General features: G+C 40.5%; 1 protein-coding gene and 1 non-coding gene across 3 annotated transcripts in view; one reads left to right on the plus strand and one right to left on the minus strand.

The window, feature by feature from the left end:
* GPM6A (glycoprotein M6A) overlaps window positions 1–26,084 on the plus strand; it is a 253,686-nt gene that overhangs the window by 85,881 nt on the left and 141,721 nt on the right. The window lies entirely within an intron of this gene.
* Window positions 8,635–8,767, minus strand: LOC129645169 (U11 spliceosomal RNA). The gene has a single exon (XR_008711257.1). It is a non-coding gene; the product is annotated as a U11 spliceosomal RNA (small nuclear RNA).

Below are 26,084 nucleotides of genomic sequence, written 5' to 3' on the forward strand. Positions count from 1 at the left end.
CTGTCTAGTCAAACCTATCGTTTTTCCAGTAGTCATATATGGATGTGAAAGTTGGACCATAAAGAAAGCTGAGCACTGAAGGATTGATGCTTTTGAACTGTGGTGCTGGAGAAGACTCTTGAGAACCCCTTGAACAGCAAGCAGATCAGTCAATTGTAAAGGAAATCCATCCTGAATATTCACTGGAAGGATTGATGCTGAAACTGAAGCTCGAATACTTTGGCCACTTGATGCAAAGAGCCGACTGATTAGAAAAGACCCTGACGCTGGGAAAGATTGAAGGCGGGAAAAGAAGGGGATGACAGAGGTTGAGATGTTTGGATGGCATCACCGACTTGATGGACGTGAGTTTGAGCAAGCTCTGGGAGATGGTGATGGACAAGGAAGCCTGGAGTGCTGCAGTCAATGGGGTCGCAAAGAGTTGGAGATGACTGAGCGACTGAACAACAAAATATATGAATTTAATGTTATGTTTCCCTCTAAATCATGCTTTCACCGAATCCTATAAATTTCCATAAACTGTATTTTCATTTTTGTCAAAACATTTAAGAATTTCTCATGAAATATATTTGGCCCATGTGTCATTTAAGAGTGTATTGCTTAAATTTTCAAATATTTGGGTTTTTCCAGCTATCTTTATGTTGTCTACTTTTTACATTAAAGCTCATCAGATATTATTCATAGTTTTTGTAAATTCATGGAGACACGGCATGGCTGGTTTTGTCTCTGGGCATCAAGCTCCTAGCAGTTTGATGTTTTGTGATATTCTTTAGGAAAATCCCAGAGCACCCTATATGGATTCCCGTCACCTGTGTTTGTGTCCTGAAAGTCACATTCTACATTGACATTTTATTTTTTTAATCAGTTATTTTCTTTAAAATTCAGGTGTTAATTTTGAATTTACAGAAAAATTTGAAAGATAGTACAGAGGATTCCCATATACTGCTTACACACAGGTTTTTTTAATTAATTACCTCTCACATCAGTATGCCATATTTGTTATAATTGATGAACCAATACTGATACATTATTATTATATTTTTAAAATGTTATTTATTTATTTATTTGTCTGTAGCAGGTCTTAGATGCAGCATGCGGGGTCTAGTCCCCTGACCAGGGGTCAAACCCGGCCCCTCTGCATTGGAAGCATGGAGTCTTAGCCACTGGAGCACCAGTGAAGTCCCCTTGATACATTATTATTAATCAAGGTCTATAGATTGCTGGGAGAAATATCAATAACATCAGATATGCAAGATGACACCACCCTTGTGGCAGAAACTGAAGAGGAACTGAAAAGCCTCTTGATGAAAGTGAAAGTGGAGAGTGAAAAATTTGGCTTAAAGCTCAACATTCAGAAAACGAAGATCATGGCATCCGGTCCCACCACTTCATGGGAAATAGATAGGGAAACAATGGAAACAGTGGCAGACTTTATTTTTTTGGGCTCCAAAATCACTGCAGATGGTGACTGCAGCCATGAAATTAAAAGACGCTTACTCCTTGGAAGGAAAGTTATGACCAACCTAGATAGCATATTCAAAAGCAGAGACATTACTTTGCCAACAAAGGTCCGTCTAGTCAAGGCTATGGTTTTTCCTGTGGTCATGTATGGATGTGAGAGTTGGACTGTGAAGAAGGCTGAGCACCGAAGAATTGATGCTTTTGAGCTGTGGTGTTGGAGAAGACTCTTGAGAGTCCCTTGGACTGCAAGGAGATCCAACCAGTCCATTCTGAAGGAGATCAGCCCTGGGATTTCTTTGGAGGGAATGATGCTAAAGCTGAAACTCCAGTACTTTGGCCACCTCATGTGAAGAGTTGACTCATTGGAAAAGAGTCTGATGCTGGGAGGGATTGGGGGCGGGAGGAGAAGGGGACGACAGAGGTTGAGATGGCTGGATGGCATCACTGACTCAATGGACGTGAGTCTGAGTGAACTCCGGGAGTTGGTGATGGACAGGGAGGCCTGGCGTGCTGCGATTCATGGGATCGCCAAGAGTCGGACACGACTGAGCGACTGAACTGAACTGAACTGATACATTATTCTGATTTTTTTTTCTTGGTGTTCTTTTTTCTGTTCCAGGAACCACATTGCATCATCAGTGTGTTTGTTTTTCTCTCTCTTTAAAGTCTTTATTGAAGTTGTTATCATACTGTGTTTATGTTCTGGGTTTTTTTGACTGTGAGGGATGTGGGATATTAGCTGTCTGACCAGGAAGAAAACCCACACCCTCTACATGAGAAGACAAAGTTTCTACCACTGGACCACCAGGGAAGTCTCTATATGTTTGTTTTTGTGAGCACTTTCTGATTTTCTAGCACTATAGGATTCTCCAGACTCACTCTGTATCTTTCCTGTCAGTTCCAGAGTATTCGTTTCTCTGAAGACTTCTGGTTCAGTTTCCCGGGGAGTGGAGTCCCCTCCCCAGTTCTGCGTGTGTTGTGGTGCTGGTCCTCCCGGTCTTCAAGAGGGTCTTCGTCTGTCCTCTGGTAGTTTCCTCATGTGTCTTTGTTGATCAGTATGTTGCTGATACTCATGGCAGACCGTGCGGGATCCCCAGACTTCCCTCTCTGTTCCACTGTCTCCTCTGTGGCTCTTTGGCCATTGCCCTTTTAGGTCTTTCTGTGCCCTCAGCCCAGGGAGTTCAGCAAGCACTCCCTGCTTTCCCCTCCTCAGCACATGAGAGGAACCTTTGAAGTTCTTGCATGGTGGTACCTGGGCAATTACAGAGCTCACCTCGTTTGCATTCCATCTCCCAGAGGCTCCATCTATTGTTGTATGAGGTCATTGGTCTTGAGCATCATTTGTTTAAGATCTTGTGTTCAGTCGTTGGTTATCTCAACTGTGAGAGTAAATCCAATCCTAGTTAGTCAGTCTAAGCCCCTAATCATTCATTAAGACTTTCCTTTCTCTTAAGTCCTGGGATGTCTACCTCTTGAACTTTCAGTGGTATCAGATAACACAGCTCTTTATGAAATTTAGGCTCTGACCTCACTCATCTTTATGTACAAGAGGCTTTGGGTAAGATTTGGATGACACCTCTTCACACTACCTTCAAAATTTTCTCAGTTTCTTCCCTTCTGTTGTTCCTTTTCTGGTTTGCTTTTGAATTGTTTCTAAGAAATTGATGGTCTCAGGGTCTTTCTCCAGGAGTTACTTACCTTCTGCTAACTTGTGCTGATACACACACATATTTCTAAAATAACCGCTTCTTTTGTAATTAAAATTAGATCCTCAGAACTGTTTAGCAACATTTTCAGTTGACATGGCTAAGTCAGAAATATGCTTCCCTGGTTTATCCTTTTTCCTTTCATGAGAGTCCCTTCTTTCTTAATCTGATGTATTGGCTTAAGTCATTTGGGAGATTGCTTTTCATTTCAAGGTAAATGAGTGTCCAGTGTTCAAATTAATACAGACCAGTTATAAAATATATTGCATAAAGATTCTGATAGTGAAATAGTTAAGAGTGTTTAGGCTCACAACAATTGTCTGAACATGCTAAGAAGGCTTAAAGTTTTTATTTTTGGTAACTGAGTGATATTAATACTGTAATATCCTCACACAAAAGTACTGCTGAGAAGTAAAGTCATGTGAGTTCTCAACTTGCCCCCACTCATGTTTGTTAGGTATTGTCCTTTCCCTTAAAAAAGAAATTCCTTAGAACCTATCCCCTTACGTAAAAGCATAGAATACCTCTGCTTGTAATCTTATTAATTCTTTGTAAAGAGCAATGAAGATTTCCTGATTTTCTTACTTTTTGATCTCATTGTTTCTGAGGATTTGCAAAGCTCAGAAAAACAAACAAAAAAAGAGCTTGTTCTGTTTCCCCATTATTGCCTGATTAGTGCTGTACTATTATTTAATGCTTCCTTAACATTGTGATAAACTTCACCTCAAGTTTTTAGCTAAGATAAGGTAAAAGCAGAGGAAAGAAGAAAAGCTTCTTTTGTTAATATTTTCTTGAAAACTTAGCTCCAGGGTTTTTTTTTTTTATAAGTAATCCTTTTTGATATAGTGCCCCCAAAGCCTCGTTTCAGTCATACTCAAGAGTTGAGCTGAAGTAATGATTGTAACCCAATTCAGTACTCTTGCCTGGAAAATCCTATGGATGGAGGAGCCTGGTAGGCTGCAGTCCATGGGGTCGCTAAGTTGGACACGACTGAGCGAATTCACTTTCACTTTTCGCTTTCATGCATTGGAGAAGGAAATGGCAACCCACTCCAGTGTTCTTTTTTTTAATATAAATTTATTTATTTTAATTGGATGCTAATTACTTTACAATATTGTATTGGTTTTGCCATACATCAAAGTGAATCTGCCACAGGTGTACACGTGTTCCCCATCCTGAACCCCCCTCCCTCCTCCCTCCCTGTACATCCCTCTGGGTCGTTTCAGTGCACAAGCCCCAAGAAATACACCACATTAACAAATTGAAAAATAAAAGCCATATGATTATCTCAATAGATGCAGAGAAAGCCTTTGACAAAATTCAACATCCATTTGTGATAAAAACTCTCCAGAAAGCAGGAATAGAAGGAACATACCTCAACATAATAAAAGCTATATATGGCAAACCCACAGCAAACATTATCCTCAATGGTGAAAAATTGAAAGCATTCCCCCTAAAGTCAGGAACAAGACAAGGGTGCCCACTTTCACCACTACTATTCAACATAGTTTTGGAAGTTTTGGCTACAGCAATCAGAGCAGAAAAAGAAATAAAAGGAATCCAAATTGGAAAAGATGCACTCCAGTGTTTTTGCCTGGAGAATTCCAGGGATGGTGGAGCCTGGTGGGCTGCCGTCTATGGGGTCACACAGAGTCAGACACAACTGAAGTGACTTAGCAATGATTGTAAATATGTATTTGTTATTAAGGATGAAAAGTGGTAAATTAGTCTTAAAGTGCTTTTATCTCTTTGTACCCAAGTGGTTTGAATTTTTTCCCTTAAATTATGAATCATGGGGAAACATAAGGCAAGCTTATAGAGAATGGATAAATGACATGGTCCTACTATATAGCACGAGGAACTATATTCAGTATCCTGTGATAAGCCACAATGGAAAAGAGAGTGAAAAGAATGGATATGAATGTATAATTGAGGCACTTTGCTATGCAGCAGAAATTAACACGTTATAAATCAATTATCTTTCAATAAAATTTTTAAAAAGAGGAGAAAAAGGAAAAATAATGCAAGTTAACGGTAATGCTCAGTTATCTCTGTGGTTTTCTATAAGCTGACTTCTGTAGGATTCGTGCACTCTGGAGAAGAGGTTGTTAGACCAGAGAAGAAATATGATAGCAGCTGTACCTGGATGGCCCGTTTGGGTACAATGTTAACAAAAGGAAAACAGTGTTTACTGAGTGTTGATCCAGACTCTTTGCTAGGTCTTACATAATCTATTCCTTGTTTGAAACAAGGCTGCATATCTTTTTCTGATGTTCACCTTGCTCAAAGACTGTGAAATATTTTATTTTATTAGTATTTCCGAATTTTCATTAAAGCTTCAAGGCTTTTTTTCCTTCATGCGTTTTTTCTGAGAGCAAAAAAAAAAAAAAAGACTTTCCTTTTTATATGTCAAAGGCAACAGAATATTAAACAAGTAGGAGAGAAACTTGAAGGTTATATAATTAGTGCTCTGAAATTATTTTCCACACTCCATTCCTTATGTTGTTTTTTTTTTTTAAAGGCTAAGTGCATTTTTGAATTCAGGAGCAGAAAGATTATTAATATGAACTCTAAGAGTTTTCAGAGTGGAAGGGTTTGGGATGAAGCTCTGACAGGACACAAGGAAGGGAATGTTTCCATTTTTCTTTGTCATCTCTCAGTTCAGTTCAGTCGCTCAGTCGTGTCCGACTCTAATACAGTGCAAATTAGAGAAAAAATGAAGATGAGTCTGTGTCCTGAAAGAACACTTAAATTTTTAAAAACCAGTCTATATTTGGTCTCATTGTACTAGCCTCTGTACCATTGCTTCTTAGTGGTCCGCCTGCCTCTATAACCATCCCTTCTTTCTTGTCCATCTCTTTTCTTACTAGTACATTTTGATGGTATAGGTCTTCCAAAGAGTATCTTTTTTTCCATTATCTTTTTACTCGCTATTTGCTCCTTCAGGTTCTCCTGCATTTCTACCTATTTGTATGTTTATTCCTGATAAACTGACTATCTGTTATGTCCCAGGAATAGTACCAAATGTAGGAGTATTGATTTTACCTTCTGATCTCATCCCTTTATTTAACTTCTAATAAGATGACTGCAGGTCCCATTCCAATTACTGTAGGCAGGTCAACACCCTCTCCTGAGACCTGGCTTCCTTGGCATCTTTGTTTCTTATTTTAAATTCCTGCTCTGGATCTGTTCATACCCAGTCACTTCCTGAGGCTGCCTCCCCCCCCGCCCCCCATGGCTGTACCCTCTGTGTGGGTACACTGCCCTCTTTCTGCTTAAGGCATTGCTGACACATGTCCTTAGCATGAAACAGATTTTACTGAGAGCTATAGGATTTCCCAAAGAAAGGCAATGCCAAAGAATGCTCAAACTACCGCACAATTGCACTCATCTCACATACTAGTTTGCATTGGAGAAGGAAATGGCAACCCACTCCAGTGCTCTGGCCTGGAGAATCCCAGGGACGGTGGAGCCTAGTGGGCTGCCATCTATGGGGTCACATAGAGTCAGACATGACTGAAGCGACTTAGCAGCAGCAGCAGCAGCACACTCTAGTAAAGTAACGCTCAAAATTCTCCAAGCCAGGCTTCAGCAGTACATGAACCATGAACTTCCAGATGTTTAGCTGGTTTTAGAAAAGGCAGAGGAGCCAGAGATCAAATTGCCAACATTCGCTGGGTCATCGAAAAAGCAAGAGAGTTCCAGAAAAACATCTATTTCTGCTTTATTGACTATGCCAAAGCCTTTGACTGTGTGAATCACAATAAACTGTGGAAAATTCTGAAGGAGATGGGAATACCAGACCACCTGACCTGCCTCTTGAGAAACCTGTATTCAGGTCAGGAAGCAACAGTTAGAACTGGACATGGAACAACAGACTGGTTCCAAATAGGAAAAGCAGTACGTCAAGGCTGTATATTGTCACCCTGCTCATTTAACTTATATGCAGAGTACATCATGAGAAACGCTGGGCTGGAGGAAGCACAAGCTGGAATTGAGATTGCCAGGAGAAATATCAATAACCTCAGATATGCAGATGACACCACCCTTATGGCAGAAAGTGAAGAAGAACTAAAGAGCCTCTTCATGAAAGTGAAAGAGGAGAGTGAAAAAGTTGGCTTAAAGCTCACCATTCAGAAAACTAAGATCATGGCATCCAGTCCCACCACTTCATGGAAAATAGATGGGGAAACAGTGGAAACAGTGTCAGACTTTATTTTTGGGGGCTCCAAAATCACTGCAGATGGTGACTGCAACCATGAAATTAAAAGACTCTTACTCCTTGGAAGGAAAGTTAAGAACAACCTAGACAGCATATTAAAAAGTAGAGACATTACTCTGTCAACAAAGGTCCGTCTAATCAAGGCTATGGTTTTTCCAGTAGTCATGAATAGATGTGAGAGTTGGACTATAAATAAAGCTGAGTACCAAAGAATTGATGCTTTTGAGCTGTGGTGTTGGAGAAGACTCTTGAGAGTCCTTTGGACTGCAAGGAGATCCAAACAGTCCATCCTAAAGGAGATCAGTCCTGGGTGTTCTATTGGAAGGACTTATGTTGAAGCTAAAACTCCAATACTGTGGCCACCTGATGCAAAGAGCTGACTGATTTGAAAAGACCCTGTTACTGGGAAAGATTGAAGGCGATAGGAGAAGGGGATGACAGAGGATGTGATGGCTGGATGGCATTATCGACTCAATGGACATGAGTTTGGGTAAACTTCTGGAGTTGGTGATGGACAGGGAGGCCTGACGTGCTGCGGTTCATGGGGTTGCAAAGAGTCAGACATGACTGAGTGACTGAACTGAACTGAACTGAAAGGATAATAGAGGAAAGATGATAACACAGGACAAAATATTGTGTCTATTCATGATTAAACCCAAATAAGACTTTGAATGTGAATGAAATGTCTGTAGTGTATAAACTGGACCTTGTTTGCATCTTTAGCCACCTGTGGTTGCAAAAAAACTGTCCATCTGAATGGAGGGTCTCATGTTTCCTCCTTCTCTAAAACCACTATATCCATGATCATGTTTTAAACCAAGTGGAGGACTGGGTGCTCATCCCTCTTTAGTGTAACCTGAAGAGTATCTCTTCTGATGGCACATGAAGAGTATTTGTTTTTTAGGCTGGAGATTTCAGCCTCTAGAAAGCACAGGGGCAGAAAAAAGGAGAAAAATGGGCTGCATCCTGGGAGGGATATTTCTAGTAAGAATAATTGTTGAGAGAATATTAGGAAGAGAAAGAGGAACTATATATGTAGGTTCAATTCAGTCACTCAGTCGTATCCAACTCTTTGAGACCCCATGGAGTGCAGTACGCCAGGCCTCCCTGTCCATAACCAACCCCCTGAGTTTACCCAAACCCATGTACATTGAGTTGGTGATGCCATCCAACCATCTCATCATTTGTCGTCCCCTTTTCCTCCCGCCTTCAATCTTTCCCAGCATCAGGGTCTTTTTTTTTTTTCGGGGCACCAGGACCAACGATCACCAGCTGCCCTATTAGCAAAAATTATGTTTCCGAAATCTCTTGATGTCGATTCCGCATGTAGAGCAAACGAGCTGCCCTACGTGTGCCACTCACGACAGAAGCCCTTTTTCATCAGGGTCTTTTCGAATGAGTCAGTTCGTCGCATCAAGTGGCCGTAGTATTGGAGTTTCAGCTTCAACATCAGTCCTTTCAATGTATATTCGGGACTGATTTCCTTTAGGATGGACCGGATGGATCTCCTTGCAGTCCAGGGGACTCTCAAGAGTCTTCTCCAACACCACATATGTATATGTATGTGATATATATCTGTATATATGTAGGAGATACTGGCTTTTGTATATGTATATGCACGTATATATTTATATGAATGCTGAATGCTATTAGTATATCAAACTAGCATATCCAAAATCTGCCTCATCCCAAATTTGTTTCTCTTCTTTCATGTCTAAATTTTTTATTCTAATCACAGTCCTTAATGATTCACATCTGTTTCTCTTCTGGTCCCATTACCCTTATACTCATATTTTTGTTTTCCTGAACTTTTGGAATCTGCATTCCTAAACAATGTTTCAATTCATCATCTCATCTGAATTCTATGTGTTAGCCCCTTGCCGTTTTCCTTAGTTTATTATCATGTCCCTTATGGAATATTAATATAATAATATTGATAGTAAACTAAACTTCCTATAGTAGTCATGTTTCCTTTCTATCCCTTTTGCAGCATAAGATTCTTAGATTATAGAATCATATTCGCCTCCTGATTAAGATCCTTCGTTGTCTTCTTTCTCACTGAATAAATTTCCCATCTTCAGCTGTTTACTTCAATAGCATTTTATATTACTTCTTCTTTTTCCAAGAAGTACATGAGGGGAGATGGTAATTTTTATTGGTTTATTTGTCTGCATACTTCATTCCTTCCACACTCAACCAGTCCCTCTCTCTGCTGGTCCCTCATAATGGAATGCTACTCACTGTTCTTCCCATATTTTGCTCACCCACACATGTTCGAATGCATCCCATTCTTTCAGACGTAAACCATTCAGCATCTCTTCCCAGAAATCTTCTAGTAGGACTTGTATTTCTTTTCTCAGAATTCATTTAAGATTTTATCTGAGCTTATGTCACTATGATTCTGTGCTTTATTATAAATGTATGTGTCTTCTCTTTTTTACCAAACAATTACTTACTTTGGGCAGGACAAGTGCTTATATCTAAATTCCAATCTCTGTTTGTTACGTGAAGGAAAGGTTATAAAATGGGCAAATATTAAAGATAAAGGCAGTTATCAAGGGTCAATCTTAATACTATGCAGCTATTGTTTTCAGCTCTTTGTCAGTGAAACCATTCTGGTGTTAATCAGTGCAGGCTAGATCATGCTGCGATAACAAATTAATTTGCAAATCTTAGTGGTTTAACACCTCAGTGGATTATTTTTTGCGAATGGCGCAGATCCAGTGTGGATCATCAGAGTAACTCATTTTCACATTGTGACTCAGGGCATGGGGCCAAATATTGCATTAATCAAAAAAGTAGAAGCACTTTTCTGTTTCTTAAATCTGTTGTCTAGGCTTCTGCTTAAAAGTGACATGTGTAGGTTCAGTCATAGTCCAGTTCAGTTCAATTCAGTTCAGTCCCTCAGTCGTGTCTGACTCTTTCGACCCCATGGACTATAGCACGCCAGGCCTTCCTGTCCATCACCAACTGCTGGAGTCTACCCAAACCCATGTCTGTTGAGTCGGTGATGCCATCCAACCATCTCATCCTCTGTCGTCCCCTTCTCCTCCTGCCCTCAATCTTTCCCAATATCAGGTCTTTTCAAATGAGTCAGTTCTTCGCATCAGGTGGCCAAAGTATTGGAGTTTCAGCTTCAGCATCAGTCCTTCCAATGAACACCCAGGACTGATCTCCTTTAGGATGGACTGGACAGGCATAGTCACTTGGCCATAATCAGTCACAAGGTCCCAATCAACTGCAGAGAGCCTGAGGAACCGAGCTTCACATGAATGTTTGATGCACTGTCTCTATCATGTTTCCCTACTAACTTTGTCAGTGCTTACCTCTGAATAGCAAAATTCTTTATGCTATGATACTATAAATACTCATAAAACTACCAGTTTTGAAGTGAATGAATTCTAAGCATAGAACAATATCTCATACCATTTAATTTTATCATTTGAATAACAAAAACTCCAAAATTAAAATTGAGTGGTTTGTCACTTTTCCTAGTATGAATCTGAATTGTATATATTTATTTTCATACTAGTTTCTTACTTTCTCTAAAATTATTGTAATATCTCCTTTGCTTAAAAATTATAGCAATAGCAAAACCAATAGCAATATGCAAGTTTTATGTTTATTAGTTAATAAATAACAGTATTTATTGCTGTAAACTAGAAATGCATTGCCAAAAATCTTATGTATATTAGCTCTTGAAATTTTCAGAACATTCCTCTTTGGTAGGTAAATTATTAATATTCTCATTTTACATGTAAGGAAATGGAAGCTAAGATAGGATGTTTCCAAAAATACCACAGCTAGTGCAAGGTAGCCCTAGAATTTGATACACGTTTGGTCTGACTCTAGTCTCTAAGCTGTAACGTATTGTCAGGTAGACTAGTAGAGGCCCTAATCACGACTTTAGTTTGCCTCTTAATCTCCAACATATTTGATTTTAAAGTTTGTAAGATAGTTAGTTTTAGAACTTAAGTATAAGATGAGAAGGAAGATTTAAGACTCCCCCTGGTAAGAACTCATCTAATGGGTCCTAAAAGGCATTTAGGCATAGTTTTACCTCATTGAATTTTCAGAGGTAAAAAATGGAAGTGTATCCATGAGAGAAAAGGCTTTTCTTTGCACTAGGGGCTGCTGTCTTTGAAGCTAGGAAGGCAACTACAAAACAAGCTGTCATCAACATTATACACAACTGCAAATGTTCGAGAAAACACTGTTTCAGCACAGGGCTGCAGAGAGTCGGTGGATGACAGCCTTGGTGTTTTGACAACTATTCAAGAGGAAGAGATGTGAACTCTCTTGCCAACAAACAACTAAAAAAAGCTAGGAATTGAAGGGGTAGGCAGAGGGAAATGAAGATATGATCTTGGGAGAATGAAAGAATTTATTATTTCAAGAATGTTGTTCTTGGTTAGAAAACGTGCTGTGAATTTCTTCAGGAAAGGAGTTTGCCTTAATGGACTTATATATGTATATGTAGAAACCCTGTTTGTAGATCAAAAGAAAGGAGTGTCACAGACATGGAGAACAGATGTGTGTTCACAGGGGTGGGGAGGGAGAGGGTGGGATGAACTGGGAGGTGAGGATTGACATCACACGTGTGAAACAGATAGCCAGTGGGAAGCTGCAGGACAGCACAGGAGCTCAGCTCAGTGCTCTGTGATGACCTAGAGGGGTAAGATCCAGGAGATGTGAGGAAGACCCAAGAGAAGGGTGTATGTGGCTTGCTTGGTGGCCCAGTGGTAGAGAATCCGCCTGCAATGTGGGAGACCTGGGTTGGGAAGATCCACTGGAGGAGAGCATGGCAACCCACTCCAGTATTCTTTCCTGGAGAATCCCATGGACAGAGGAGCCTGGCAGGCTACAGTCCACAGGGTCCCAAAGAGTCGGACACGACTGAAGTGACTTGACATGCATAGCTGATTTACTTCGTTGTACTGCAGAAACTGGAGAAGGCACTGGCAACCCACTCCAGAACTCTTGCCTGGAAAATCCCATGGATGGAGGAGCCTGGTGGGCTGCAGTCCATGGGGTTCCAAAGAGTCAAACGCGACTGAGCAACTTCACTTTCACTTTTCACTTTCATGCATTGGAGAAGGAAATGGCAACCCACTCCAGTGTTCTTGCCTGGAGAATCCCAGGGACGGGGGAGCCTGGTGGGCTGCCCTCTATGGGGTCGCACAGAGTTGGAAACAACTGAAGTGACTTAGCAGCAGCAATGGCTCCTACTGGTTTGCTATTTTCATATGGTAACTATCTGCTGTATCTCTTTTCTATATATTCTAGTATGCTTTAAACCAACAAAGGGCAATTCACTGATTTCTGGCTCTTATTTATACAGTGTATATTGGCAACAAAAGTATTCCAAGAATATCATTTACTTTTGAGCTTAAAATGAAGCTTTGTAAAACAAAGGCATTGATATGATGCTAGAAAATTCAGTGGTATTTGGTGGTCATCCTTTGCAACCACAGCAAGTTCTTATGATAAGATAGGGCACAGTTGTCTGATCCAGGTAGGCAGGATCCACTGAGACTGGAGAGCCACCTTCTGTTTTGATGACTTTTCTGCATTCATCTTCTCATTTTTTATTTACAACATCAAAAATAAAAATAAGCTTTGGCTTTGTCCCTTTTCTCCAGAATATATCATGCCCCTCTGGAGTTTGTACTGTATTTTTGCAAGATGTTTCCCATTGGGAGAAAGTAGTTAATACTCAAGACCTTTACATATTATTTCTTACAGCTGTATGGGAATCTACAGTTATGTTCAAATAAAAAGTTTACATTTAAAAAGAGACAATTTCTAAACAGTGACAACAGATCACTAAACCAAGTACTGGCTCTTCTGAGCTCAGGGTCCTGTGTGACCCCACGGATGCCTATCCATGAAGTTGACCCGGCTTCCAACTTCTTGGGAGTAGGATCTGCAAAAGCACTGAATAAGTGTGTGTTGAAACAGACTCAACAGTTTTAAGTAGTTTTGTGAGAATCACTCAGCATTTCAGTGGTAGAATTAGGATTACAAATGAAATGGTCCAATCCAGTGGGCCTTCCAGGTCATTGCATCATGCTCTGGGGGTGGGGCTGGGGGGCTTTGCTAAGTAGGGTTCCAGGTCCAGATTCAGCTCCAGAACTTTCTGTGGCAGGAAATAAAAGAATGTGGAAAGGAAAGACATGTGGAGAAACTATTAATAAACTTATCATTTGTCAATTCTTCTCTACTTTTAGGGGAAATAATCTTCATGCTTTATATTTTGGTACATGACTTTCACCTTGGGAAATTTGCTTTTGATTTTTGGCACATAAACAATTTTCCTTGAAATCATGGGTGTAGAGAGATTGAACTGTTTACTTTGTAGAGTTAGAGATGGAAAGCTTTCCTACTTGAAGATTGACATTTATCTATCATCTGTATCTACAGGATGGTATAAAGAATGGGCACATAGTTAATAATTTTGATAAACCTCAAATCAAAGACACATTTTGCATCAATTGCTAAGTAATTTGCATTCTTATTAAGTTAGCAAATATAGGAGATTAAGAATGTTCTCTTTTTTGTATAAAACTATTAACTCATTCTTACTAAAGTATGACTAAATTGAACTATGATGACAGTTTTAGTCTTTTAAATTAAGCATCATAGAAAAGAAAAAGCTTAGCACAGAAATATATATAATTATGTTTATTCTTCTTATGGCCACTTAGCATGTAATGCTTGTGAGTATCAAACACCTAGTCAATGAAAAATAAGTTGATAATGGTATCTGACCTTTCTATTTTACATTGGGAGTTTCTGTGAAGACCAAATTCAATCACACAATGCCTTTAAAATCTATAATCCAATATACATATAGTTCTAAATTGCAGATTCAAAATTACTTTACATAATTTAATGCTGAATTTCCCTTTGGAGAATCTTTAAATTTAGGAAGTCTTGGAAACATTATCTTAAAAAGGAGTTCTGTACAAAATATTGTTATTACATTAAAGAAACAAAGCTATTTTCCCATAATTTTCTCAAATGTTTCATATATGCAAAACCAAAAAGAACTAAATTCATGTTTCAGAAAAACTGAGTAGAAACGACCATGTATGTCTCATATTATAAAATAATAATTTTTTGCTGAATAAAAATTTATTTTGGCTACTTATATATTCATGAGCAACCACACTCTGTGTTATAAGACAGTATAGATTAACTGGGTTTTTAAAAAGCAATAAATTTAATGACAAATATGGAAACTAAAAAACTCATTTGGTATGCAATGTTAGTTTATAGCTTGCATTTTATTTCTACATTTTCCAGCATCAGTGGAGAACCTGCTAGTCTATATGTAACTGTTAAGGATATCAGCTTTTTATCTGTTCTTAAAAAGGGCTAACATTTTTATATGTTCATACATAGTTATAATTTAGCATATATGTGAAATATTATTTCTTTTCTTGAAAATGTGTCAAATGATTGAATGTGTTGGCAACAAAGCAGTGCAGAGGTGTACTGGCCCTTTAATGCTGTTTCTGTTGTCATGGAAATAAGATTTTCAAGTAGGTTTATCTGCAGTGCTTTCCTTTTATGGATTCCCTATCATTTCAAGTTGGTTTTGGGCAAGCATCTTTATCCTTTAAATAAAAACACCAATCTTGACCAACTTTCAGTGTTTTCCCCAATAAGATTTCTTAAAAACCTAGGAGTAGGGCAGTGTTCGATTTCCCAGGAGTGTACATTACATATACACCAGGATTTTCTTTAAAAAAGAAAACAAAAAAGCAGAATCCAGAGAGGGAGGTTCAAGAGGGAGGAGATATATGTACACCTACTGCAGATTCATGTTGAGGTTTGACAGAAAACAACAAAATTCTGTAAAGCAATTATCCTTCAATTAAAATTAAATTAAAAAAATTTAAAAAGCAGAATCAAGCTCCTATGTCAAGCATTTAAAATGAATATCACTCTCACATTATTGTTAGTTATATAAGTACAGTTTATGTAGGAAAAAAATGAGAAACATGAACAGAATAGTGTCACTGCTCATGTTATTTATCCAGTTCCTACCAGACCTCCATTTTCTTTCATGAGTCAGCAGCCACTTCCGTGGAGAATTCATTACTACAGAGAGATATGTTGGGGTTGAATTTACTCCTAACTAGCTGTGTGATCTTGGCAAGTTATTTCACCTCCTTCTTCTTCAGTTTCTTTATCTTCTTCCATCATATGATAAAATTTGTGCTTCCTAATCACTTAAATGGATTCTCGTCAACAATAGTCTCATGTGCTGTTTATGTAGTCATATGTTCCTAAAGAGAAATATGATGGCAATGCTTTTCCAGGATAAAGGGATCTGGGCAGTGTCGTCATGGTGGGCTTTCCTGAGCTCCCAGGAATTGGCAATTTGTCATAGATCAGATCAGATCAGTTGCTCAGTCGTGTCTGACTCTTTGCGACCCCATGAATCGCAGCACGCCAGGCCTCCCTGTCCATCACCAACTCCCGGAGTTCACTGAGAGTCAGTGATGTCATCCAGCCATCTCATCCTCTGTCGTCCCCTTCTCCTCCTGCCCCCAATCCCTCCCAGCATCAGAGTCTTTTCCAATGAGTCAACTCTTCGCATGAGGTGGCCAAAGTACTGGAGTTTCAGCTTTAGCATCATTCCCTCCAAAGAAATCCCAGGGCTGATCTCCTTCAGAATGGACTGGTTGGATCTCCTTGCAGTCCAAGGGACTCAATTTGTCATAAGCACCCAGGAAAACAAGATACAGTTTACAACACCCTCTTCTCAACAGTAGCATGCGAACATGTGGTGGGACCCTGTGGTGAGGGCATCCTGACCAGGACAGACAAGCAAAGCCAAGGAAGAACAGAGTGCTGTAGAAAGTGCTAAAACAGAGGAGAGAGCAGGTGCGTGAGGTCCAGTCAGGGGGCTTCCGATCCAGTTTGGAGGATTCAGGTATCAAAACAATTAAACTGACAAGTCATCAGCCAAATGACCTTCATGCTTCTTTATTCTTCCCTCTCTTGGGGCAGATGTATGATGCAAAAAAGTCATGAGAGCTTAAAAAAACTGTAGGGACTTGCCTTGTTTTATTATAGTAGTGACGGTCATAGTTCTAATATTTAGTATAATTATTATTTTTTGTGATTCAGGCTCTCGGAGCTCTTGTCACTGTCAGCTTATAAAGAATGTTGGTTTTTCTTTTAAACTCTTGTTAAGGGAAAAGTGCACAGGTGAGAGAATGTGATAGCTTAATCCATTCCGTTCAGGATTAGAGGTGTAACAGAGCCGCTGTACCCACACACCAGCACGGTGAGCTTACTCCAGCGTTCAGCACGGAAGTGCTGGGGAAGGGAAACAACCCTTGAAGGTCGGAGGTGCAGCCCTGCCCTGTGAACACCCCCGCGGGCTGCCTCCCCGAGCGGGGGAACTGAGAGTTCGGCCCCAGGTCTCGCTTTTGAAAGATGTTTGTAATCACCCGAGTGAACAAAGAAGCCAAGAATAAAACAAAACTTGAAAAAAGCAGCTGAACAGTTCTGTCCCAGGGGACCGGGGAGCCTTGTGTCCAGGTCGCCGGGCTGCAAGCCGGTAGGGAGGCTTGGGGACCTTCTATAGCAGGTTCTTCGCTTTGCTGTGTGAAAGCCAAGCCACCATTTTCAGATACAAGACCTGACAAGCGTTTGAGTAGATCTCACCACTCCTCTCTCGGTTGCAGAACGCGCCCGGGCGGCTCCAAGAGTCCGCTGGCCTCTGTTTCTGTGGTGTCGGCCCCTCGCGGTCTCTCTCTTGAGGGCTGTCTCCCCTCACGCGGCTCAGAGACCTCTCCTTGCGGGCTTTCTCTGGAGGACGCGAGAGCGGTCTAGCCCAGCTTCTCTACTTACCGTTCAAAAAACAGTGGCCTAACTCTCACTGGCCCGAGGAAGCCTTAGTAAGACAGATTCTTCTCTCTCCATTCTCGTCGCACTCAGGCCTGACCCCTGTTTGTCGGCTTTCTGTGCTGAGTACTGCTGCTTGGAGGCGCCCCTCGCCATGATCCGAGGCTGGCGCCTGGCGAGACAAGGCCAGAGGGCCTCAGCGAATCTCGGCTCCTGGGTGCCTCGGGCCGCCAGCGGAGCGCCCTGCTTCCCGTTTCTCTGTCCCTTAGTCTCCTTATTTGTTAAATGGGAAAGTAGTACACTTGCGTTTCTCCACTGGGAACAACGTGAAGCGGAATTAGGCCTGACTACAAATACTTCCATGTTTTCATGATCCTGCCTCGACTTATTCCACAAAAGATTTCGGTTGGCTAGGAAGATATAAACATGAGGGACTGAAGATCCCTTTATGAGCTGGATGAGGGATGTGGTAAGTGAAAGTGAAAAAGTCGCTCAGTCGTGTCTGACTCTTTGTGACCCCTTGGACTATATAGTCCATGGAATTCTCCAGGCCAGAACACTGGAGTGGGTAGCCTTTCCCTTCTCCAGGGGATCTTCCCAACCCAGGGATCGAACCCAGGTCTACTTGCATTGCAAGTGGAGTCTTTACCAGCTGAGCCACAGGGAAGCCCAAGAATACTGAAGTGGGTAGCCTATCCCTTCTCCAGGGGATCTTCTCAACCCAGGAATCAAACTGCGGTCTCCTGCAGTGCAGGCGGATTCTTTACCAACTGAGCTATCAGGTGGCATGCCTCGATGACAGCCATAGAAGAGCGCTTTATGTGCACACATTTCTTTGAAATGGATGGACAGGTGTGGCCCCTGCAGACAGACTGCCTGATTTGACTCTCAGCTCTGCTGCTCTGTGCCTCAGTTTTGATATCTACAAGGTGGGAATAATAATGTTACCTATCTCATAGAATTATTATGAAGATTAAATTGGGGAACTACATATCCTATTCTTAGAGGCACCTGGCACATCAAAAGGGCCCATCTGAGCATTCATTATTATTATTGCCATGACCATTGTTGGATTTTACTTGGTCTGTGAACAGTAGAACCACTTTGCAGAGAATAACTGTTGTCTTGAAACAACATAGTAAGATTGTCACCTGCCTAGTCTTTTCTACTTTAGGAAATCTTAAAGTTTTAAAATGAGGTTTTGACAAAATTATGCCCTTTACTAAGCTTCGGACAGTTTATAGTATGAAAAGTCACACGCTTTCAGTTACTTCAACATGGTTTATGAGCAGGAGGCTAATACCATGCTTCCCACTGTCCCTGATAACAGTTCTGAGACAATTCTGCTGTGTGGTCAGTTGGTTTAGGCAGACCTATGACCTGGGCAGTCGGACATGACTGAGCGACTTCACTTTCACTTTTCACTTTCATGCATTGGAGAAGGAAATGGCAACCCACTCTAGTGTTCTTGCCTAGAGAATCCCAGGGACGGGGGAGCCTGGTGGGCTGCTATCTGGTCTCTGGGGTCACACAGAGTTGGACACAACTGAAACAACTTAGCAGCAGCAGCATGACCTGGACGAGTCTAGAATTGACCCAGGGATTGCTAAACCGGAGTAGTCCCCCAGTCTATCAAAGGGAATCTACTGACCCCTGAGAAAATCTTTACACACTGTTTTAGGAAGAAAAAAAAAATTCCTATTTGTAGATACTTAGGATAAAATTGTTTTTGCCAAGTGGATTACCTTATGACTCAAGACAGTAATAGTTCTTTTCAAACCTAACACTTCATGACCCAAGGTCTTTCTCTCTTCTTTTCTAAGCAGTTTATGGGAGAGTTAATTCTTTGAACTGATGTCACATTCGAGGAAGGAGGGAGTCTCATGTGTACTGAGTGCCAGCCGTACCTGTGCCAAGATTTGTGCTGAATGCACTGGATCCTGCAAAATCCCCCATGAATAGACTTTCTGTTTCTCAGTTTACAAATGAGAAGCAGAACCATAAAGAGGTCACAGAGGATGTGCAGAGCAGGCAGAGCTGCCCTTGGAAACTGACTGCTAAGCCAAGCCCAGCCAGGGCACTGCGCTGACCTCACTGAGCCCAGAGGATGGCTGAAAGCCATCTACGTGAGGAAAAGTAATCCTGCCATTTGTTCCCTAAGCCTGGGGAATAAACAGCTATTTGGTTTGCATCCACTGGAGCCTGCTTCACAGGAGTGGTTTAGTGCTAGAATTAAGAGCACAGGTTCAGAAACCAGACTGCCTGGTCTCTTTGCCAAGCTCTGCCATTTGCATTGTTCCCTGGGGCAAGTTCTTTCTCTCCCTCTGTTTCCACATCTGTAAAATGGGGATAACATTAGTGCGTGCTTGGAGGGTTATTTTGAAGACTCTTGAGCTAAAGTATGGCCCAAAGTGCTAAGAATTGTGATTGGCATATAATAGTCCCTAAATGTTTAGCATTGCTTTTCTGAGTTGTATCAGGTGGACGAATGTGCTATCAACTTGCAATTTCTGTATCACTCTAGCGCTAATATTTTTCATACAGCACACTTTACTAACAATGGTTATATTTATTTTTAAACAATGGTTATAATTACACTATTTTTGTACAGTATTTTGTATTTTTGGAAGAACTTTTTCATCTGCGTTCATCACCTACTAAATGGCTTCAAGTGATGAAGGCCTTATCTTATGAAGATGTTGGAGGGATAAAATGAGATGATGTACATAAAACACTTAGCACAGTATCTGGCACTTGGTGCAGTCAGAAGACAACAGGGCACGTGTTAATATGTTCATTTTGTATTTGAGGAAATTGAGACAGACCATCCTTGCCCAAAATCGTATAGCGGGTAGTGGTACGGTAAGCACAAAGCAGGGTACCTGACAGAATGCCTGCTATAGAAATATTGCAATAGATCACTAAGAAAGCGTATTAGTTTTAGACTAAGAAGACTCTGCATTTTATTGTTGCATGATTTGATATATTTAGACCTGGGGGTTATAATATGGCTTCGTTAACAAGAATCTCCATAAGCTCTATTTAAAACTTTTTTTTAATTTTTAAAATCTTTTTAAAATTTTTTTCTGTGTTTGTTTTGTCATATTTATTTATTCTGTTTTTTTTAGGTTCCACATATCAATGAAGCAATACAGTATTTGTCTTTGTCTGACTTACTTCACTAAACATAATACCCTCTAGGTCCATCCATGTAGTTGCAGTGGCAGAATTTCATTCTTTTCAATGGCAGAGTAACATTCCATTGTGTGTAAGTACCACGTCTTCTCGATCCAGTCATCTGATGATGGAAACTTAGGTTGCTTCAATATCTTGGCTATTGGAAATATTGCTGCAGTGAACACTGGGGTGCAGCTCTATTTTCTGAGACATGAGACACTTGTCTTTGTTGACTTCCCAAAGGTGTTTTAGATTTCACTGCACAGATTGGAACATTTTGCATTCTCTTCTCTCTGGACCATCCAGAGAAGCTGCTTGTGACCTCTTGCTTCTAGGACCCAGTTTTGTGTACTATTTCAGTTTTATAGACGTCAGTATCTACCTCCTTTTAGTGAATGTAGTTGAAGTCAACATAGTGTTGAAACAAATCTTTTAACAACACAGAAATTCTGAATGGCCACCTGAATATTCTATTTAAAAAGCAGGGTTTTTTTTAATGGGATATATGATAGCCTGTGTCTCATTCCTGATTCTGATGCAGGATACACACACATGTGCATACACACAGGAGCGCACACACACCTGTGCGTACACACACATGCACACAGACAATGGACTCCAGCATTGGGTGACATTTTAGGTTGTTCTAAGCCCAGGCTTAACCTGGGAAATGGTTTTTGAAATTGAATACAATAAGCCATTTTTTCTTCTCAACGACAGCTTTGACTTCAATCTGACTTGAAAATGTTCCACTTAAAAATTTTATGTTGCACCACATCCAAACAATTACAAAAGATACAATTTGGACAGAAAACATAATATTTATGCCCTCTGCTGATTGCTCAAACCTCTCTTTCATTGTTTTACTTCCTAACTAATAAATAATAAAATTCTATTGATGACCATTTCATACTAGAGATTTTTAGATTTATTATTACGGCTGTGGATAATGTTCAAGAACCTCATATATTGAGAGCATAAGCTACAGAGCCCCTTTGAACACTCTTTAGTGTGTTGTTGTTGTTTAGTCGCTAAGTTTTGTCCGACTTTTTTGCAACCTCATGGACTGTAGCCCGTCAGGCTCCTTCGTCCATGGGATTCTCCAGGCAAGAACACTGGAGTGGGCTGCCAGTTTCTCCTCCAGGGGGTCTTCCCAACCCAGGGATCGAACCCATGTCTCTTGCATCCCCTGCATTAGCAGGTGGGTTCTTTACCCCGAGCCATGAGGGAAACCCCTTTAATGTATTACCCTATTTATTTTCATCATTGCACATATCAGAACCTGATACTGTCTTTTTTATGTGCCTATTTATTTAGCCTCTTCTAGAGTGTAAATAAGAACAGGGAACTAGCATATGTTTCTACCGAACTTACCCCAGAAGTTAGATTTATATCTGGAGGAAGATAAACACTCATTAGATAGCTGATGAATTAAGGAATGAAAAGCCTATGTCTGGGCAACATGCCACTGAACATCCTGTAGTTTAAGATAATGTCTCTTGAAAATTTAAATTCATTTAAAATGTAAGTGATACAGTTTATATTGACTATTCTGCATAGTCTACATAGGTCATACAATAAGAGATGCCTAGCAATGTGGGAGACTTGGGTTTGATCCCTGGATTGGGAAGATCTCCTGGAGGACGGCATGGCAACCCACTCCAGTATTCTTGCCTGGAGAATCCCATGGACAGAGGAGCCTGGCGGGCTACAGTCCATGGGGTCACAAGGAGTTGGACATGACTGAGTGACTAAGCACAGCACAAAAAAATACTTCTAAATTTATAAGGACATCCTACTCATTTAGCTATAAATGTTAAGACTTAAAAATGAGAGAAACTTTACAATATATTTTTTATATCATTTATTTTCTGGAATTGCTTAATAATCACTTCCTTTTGTCTATGGAGCTATTTAATATAATGAAAACAGTGAACTTTTGAGTGATTTTATATTCAAGTTTTGCTTCTTCATAGCTGTGTAACTTGTAAATTAATTGCTTCTCTCAGTCTAAATCTTATGACCTGTGCAGTAGGAATACTAGTTATTCCCAAGATCGCAAATGATCAGAAAGATAAAAATGTGCCTAGCATACAGTGGCTGCCACACAAGTATTTATTAAATGCTTTTGCAGATAGTAATGGCAGCCATGAAATTAAAAAACACTTGCTCTTTGGAAGGAAAGCTATGACAAACCTAGATAGTGCACTAAAAAGCAGAGACATCACTTTACCCACAAAGGTCCATATAGTCAAAGCTATGGCCTTCCCGGTAGTCATGTACAGATGTGAGAATTGAACTGTAAAAAAGTTTGAGTGCTGAAGAGTTGGTGCTTTCCAAGTGCGGTGCTAGAGAAGACTCTTGAGAGTCCTTTGGACAGCAAGGAAATCAAGCCAGTCGATCCAAAAGGAATCAACCCTGAATAGTCGTTGGATTCTGAAGCTGAAGCTACAGTACTTGTGGCCCCTTAATGCGAAGAGCCGACTCATTGGAAAAGACCCTGATGCTGGGAAAGATTGAAGGCAAAAGGAGAAGGGGAAGGCTGAGGATGAGATGGTTAGATAGTATCACCAACTCAATGGACATGAATTTGAGCAAATTCTGGGAGACAGTGGAGGACAGAGAAGTCTGGTGTGCTGCAGTCCACGGGGCTACAAAAAGTCAAACACAACTTAGTGACTGAACAAGAAAACTAAGTAAGAAGTGTTAAACCTGGCCCCTGGGAAGCCTGTCATTTCAAAGGTCTGTCCTCAGCCTCATTGGATGAAAGATTACAGAGAAAACACGTGCAACTTATGGCTTCTGCTGTCAGTGACAGGCAGGAGAAATATATATTGAAATAGCATTTGTATTGGAATGTTAAAAATGGAAAAAATGTATGATACTTGGCAAATACACGTAGACAAAAGATATTGAAATTCAGGCATTGGAATGGAGGGAGGAAAGACATCAGTTTTCCCTTAATATCTGCAATATCAGATCCTAAAAATAGATTTGCATTTATCTTGGACATCTGCAGTAGGGTGCTGGGGATGACTGGAGCATCCTGCAGAAAACCTAAAGAATAGTCACAAATGGATGAGATTGTGTGTGGCTGTTGCACAACCAGATTGGAACCAAGGGGTGCTCTCCAGGGTTCATTTAACCTGTGCACATGGAACGAAGGAACTTTTAGGATGTAAATTTCTTGTGGTGCTTGAAAGCTTGAGTGTGTCCATCTTCCTTATATATCACATTGCTGTTGTATGTTATCCAAATAGACCCTACGTCGTTGCCATTAAAGCTCTTGGGAGAATGTTTTCTGGTTATTTCTGGTGCATGAAGGACTTAGCTGTTAGGGCTTTCCTGATAGCTCAGCTGGTGAAGAATCTGCCTGTAATGCAGGAGACCCTGGTTCAATTCCTGGATCGGGAAGATCCGTGGGAGAAGGGATAGGCTGCCCACTCCAGTATTCATGGGTTTCCCTTGTGGCTCAGCTGGTAAAGAATCCATCTGCAATGTGGGAGACCTGGGTTCGATCCCTGAGTGGGGAAGATCTCCTGGGGAAGGGAAAGGCTACCCACTCCAGATTTCTGGCTTAGAGAATTCCGTGGACTATATAGGCCATGGGGTCGCAAAGAGTTGGACATGACTGAGCACTTTGACTTCTACGTTTCTAGTTCACGGAGAGTAGATCATGATCAAAGGTGTCTTGCTCAAGACTAAGAACCCCCTAAGTATCTCAGATGTACAACTCACCAAAAAGGAACAATGCATAAAATCACTCACCCCTCTTAGACGTAGGAAAGGAGTATCTTTCATCCTGATTTGCCTGTTGGGACAAGCCTGTTGTGCCCTGCCTGAGTCTTGAATTCAGATGTATCAGCAGGCGACATTTTGAAGAGAAGTTGTCAGTCTGTGCATAGCTTCTTTTTCTGAGATAAGAAGAATGTTTAGATTACCCGAGATGCTCTCCAGAAATGTAAGAGTAGATGCCAGTATATTTTTTTCAGCCATGAAAGGACTTGCAGTCTAATGTATAACCAAAAAGACCAGAGTGCTCATTATAAAGCTGAGAAGACTTGAATCTGATTTTTCCTCATATCTTTATGCACCATGTTGTGTAATCAGCTTTCGCAAAGGATTTTTCCTATCATCTGTGTCTGCAGGAACAGTCAAAGCAAGATTTAAAACCAGTATTTCAAAACTCAAAACTTCTGATGAGCTTTGCAAGCTTTATGTTAGCCTCTCTGTCTTCCTTGTTCTCTTTCTCTCTCTCTCACACACACACATTCCCCTTTTGTTCTTTATTTTTAAGGGTTTGTCATTTGCAACATCCAGTGTGATGTGTAAGGTTGGGCTTGGCTGAGATTTCCAAATTGCTGACCTTTGATTCAAATGAATGGAGCAAAAAAATTCATCTTTCAGCTAAGGTATAATTTATGTCTGTTGTCATTAGTATTAACACGAAGACATCACTCGAAAATGAAGAAATGGCAACATGACATGTCTTATAACTGTGGTAACCACGTACTGAACGATTTATCTTCTTGTGAGAGTGAATGTAAAATCAGAAAGACCGAAATTCAAATCCCAGTTCCTTAATTCACAACCTGTGTCACCCGGAGAAAGTTACTAACTTTGAGGATCTCAACTTTGGTTTACAATAAATACTTATAATTGATTTTTCCTATTTTGAATGGATTAATTTAGTCTAGATAGTGTTCCTCTTGAATTTTTCTATCTGTCTTTACACTAATCAGTGCTTATAACAAGCACTTGGTAAAAGAGACATGGCACACAATTACTCCTTTTCCACTTGCCGTTTTGTTTTACAGTTTCATTTATGAAATATCTGTATCATTCTGCCATCAACTCCTAAGCCATGGCATTTCAATCATACGTGTGTATCACGTTTTCTTCCTCCATTCACCCATTGGTGGGCACTCAGGTGCTTTACATACCTTGGCTATTGTAAATAATGATAGGATAAATGTAGAGGTGTATGTTTGTTTTTGAATTGGAGTGTTCATGTTCTTCAGATAAATACCCAGAAGTGAAATTGCTTGGATCATTGTTGTTGTTCAGTCACTTAGTCGCGTCCAACTCTTGTGGACCCCATGGACTGCAGCACGCCAGGCTTCCCTGTCCTTCACTCTTTCCCAGAGTCTGCTCAAACTCATGTCCATTGAGTTGATGATGCCATCCAACCATCTCATCCTCTGTCACCCTTTTGTCTTCCCACCCTCAATCTTCCCCAGCATCGGGGTCTTTTCCAATGAGTTGGCTCTTTGAATCAGGTGACCAAAGTATTGGAGATTCAGCTTCAGCATCAGTCTTTCCAATGAATATTTGGGGTTGATTTTCTTTAGGATTGACTGATTTGATCTCCTTGTAGTCCAAGGGACTCTAAGGAATCTACTCCAGCACCACAATTTGAAAGCATCAGTTATTTGGTCTCAGCCTTCTTTATGGTCCAACTCTCACATCCATACATGACTGCTGGAAAAACCATAGCTTTGACTATACAGACCTTTGTCAGCAAAGTCTTGTCTCTGCTTTTTAATATGCTGTCTAGATGTCATAGCTTTCTTTCCAAGGAGCAAGTGTCTTAATTTCATGGCTGCAGTCATCACCCATAGTGATTTTGGAGCCCAAGAAAATAAAATATG

Source organism: Bubalus kerabau, chromosome 2 (assembly GCF_029407905.1).
Source record: "Bubalus kerabau isolate K-KA32 ecotype Philippines breed swamp buffalo chromosome 2, PCC_UOA_SB_1v2, whole genome shotgun sequence".
Taxonomy (NCBI): domain Eukaryota; kingdom Metazoa; phylum Chordata; class Mammalia; order Artiodactyla; family Bovidae; genus Bubalus; species Bubalus kerabau.